Source organism: Arachis hypogaea, chromosome 6 (genome assembly GCF_003086295.3).
Source record: "Arachis hypogaea cultivar Tifrunner chromosome 6, arahy.Tifrunner.gnm2.J5K5, whole genome shotgun sequence".
NCBI lineage: Eukaryota > Viridiplantae > Streptophyta > Magnoliopsida > Fabales > Fabaceae > Arachis > Arachis hypogaea.
This window is the reverse complement of record NC_092041.1, coordinates 75,448,554-75,450,950: the sequence shown is the minus strand read 5'-3', so window position 1 is coordinate 75,450,950 and position 2,397 is coordinate 75,448,554. Positions and strand designations below refer to the sequence as shown.

General features: G+C 34.3%; 1 non-coding gene across 1 annotated transcript; it reads left to right on the top strand.

The window, feature by feature from the left end:
• The first annotated feature begins 1,879 nt into the window (after positions 1–1,879).
• Positions 1,880–1,985, top strand: LOC112700390 (small nucleolar RNA R71). The gene has a single exon (XR_003153296.1). It is a non-coding gene; the product is annotated as a small nucleolar RNA R71 (small nucleolar RNA).
• The last annotated feature ends 412 nt before the right edge of the window (positions 1,986–2,397 follow it).

Here is a 2,397-nt window from a genome sequence, read left to right as displayed (position 1 = left end):
CCTTTACCGTCACACTTGGAGAAGACAATAAGGATATAAATTTCGATTCTCATCCCGAACCAAGGCCTTTTATATTGATTAATTACTAACTCTTGCTAGTTATCTATTACTTAATTTTCCAGTTATTTATTTTTCCTATTCTCAACTTCAAAAATCTCTAGGAAATCCTAACCAATAAATTGCATCATTGTGTCAACTCCTAGGGAAATGACCCGGGATTCTACTCCTGGTCATTGAATTTATTTGTGATACACTTGTTGAGACTATACCTGCAACGTTGATTTGGAAAACCCTTTTTAGTAATTCTTAACCTACATTTATCCGCTTATCATGCATCTTGTATTGGCTTGCCTATTTGAATAATTGTATCTATATGCTAATTGAACTAATTCTTGTAATTGTCCTCTCTGTTTGTGTATTCCTTGTCTTGTTTTATATATGATTAAACGACTGAGAGATCCCTCATGCTGGCAGTGATAATATCGAGGGTTGTTCCTGATTGTGTTGCCTTGCACTGTTTGAAGTCTATGATTGATTTCGTTTGAGAACTGAGTATTGACGAATGAATTGATGATAGTGCTTATTATATGTTGGACGAAGGCCATGATTTGATTTGAGTTAGGCCGAAGGCCGTGTTTTGACTTGATTTAGGCCGAAGGCCGAGTTGATCTGATTTGGGTTGGAGGCCCTAATGAAATTTGATTATATGTTGGATCGCAAACCATAATTGATTGTATTATGAGATATTAATTGAGTTTTGAAATTCTTTTAACTAAAGAAGTGAACTTTGAATTTTTGGATAATAAATTGTTAATATTTTGAATAGATTTATAAGACGAGCGATAATCACTATAGTTGAAATCAATTCTTTTCTTATACGTATACTCTTATGACAATTCTTAAAAAACCTCTGCTAAGAACCAGTGAAGACGATGTTCTCACCCCTACAAATTTTCCTTTTTAGGATGGACAAAAAGTTTAAGGAGTTTCTTTCAAGCATCAGATTGTATTTTATATTATTGTATATACAGTTATAATTTTTTCTCACCTTTATTATTTTATTTGTAAGAGGGATAGAAGTTGTAATGATATGTATGCATGTATATTTATAAGTTACTTGTATTTAAAGTATGGTATGTTTGTATGTAAGTATATACATATGAGAATTGTGATATTAATTTGGTTATATATGAATGTTAGGTTAAGAAAAAGTATTTTCTGATTTTTAAAAGAAAATGACGACATGATTTCAAGTTAAAGGCTCATATCTTATTATTAAATATAAGGAAGTCATTGTAACATTCTCATTATCAGAGTGGCGCAGTCAGAAGCGTGACATTCTGAAAGTAAGGGTGTTACAAGGTGCTTGCTGTTGGTACGGAGCATTGAAGTTTTGCTATCCTTGATTTTCTGAACCCAAATTTGGGTGGTTCCTCCATCTAGGATTGTGTGTTTTGAGAAAGGATCATTCTGTGGTCTTAAAGAATTCTCCATATAATATTACTCAGTGGAAGATTAGACGTCCTTGAATAGTTCATATTCTTCATTCTTATGAGCTCCCGCACACAATTCGTAGACGATAATTCTTGTCTTGATGGCTGAAACTTGCATTTGTCCCATTTATTTAGTGAGTGAAGTGAGTTGTTGAGACATAACTTTGTTTTGTACTAAGAGTGTGTCCAATGTCTCCATCTCCATCACTCCTCTTTTCATTGTTCTCTAGGTTGAGTAAATGTAATTATTGGCAGCTACTATTTCAATCAATTCTAAAGGTTTTGTAGGTGTCTTTCTATGCAATGATCCTCCTACTGATGCATCAATCATGGTCCTGAAAGTTTGTGACACTCCATAAAAATTTTGGATTTGAAGCCACTTAGGGAATGAATGATAAGGGTACTTTCTTAGCACCTCCTTGTATCTTTTCTAGGCTTCATAAAGTGATTCTCCATCTTTCTGGGAGAAGGAATTAATATCATTCCTCAACTAGGTTAATTTCTATTGTGGAAAATATTTAGCTAAAAATTTGCTAACTATGTTATCTCATGTTGCTTTGCTTTCCAGAGGTTGAGTTTGAAGCCACTGCTTGGCTCTATCGCTCAATGAAAACGACAACAGTCACAATCTTATGGCTTTTGTGGTAACTCCATTGCTCTTGATAATGTCGCATAGTAGCGGAAAACTAGCCATGTAGACATTAGGATCTTCGTGGGAGCTACCACTGAATTGCTCCTACTTTACCAGTTGAATGAGTAAGGGCTTCAACTCAAAGTTGTTGGCTTGGATGTTAGGTCTCACAATACTATTTCCACTACTACTAGTGATAGGTGTGGTATATTCACCTAGAGTTTTCCTGGTATTTTTGTTGCTTTCTGTCATTCTTTCTTGCTCTTTTACTTC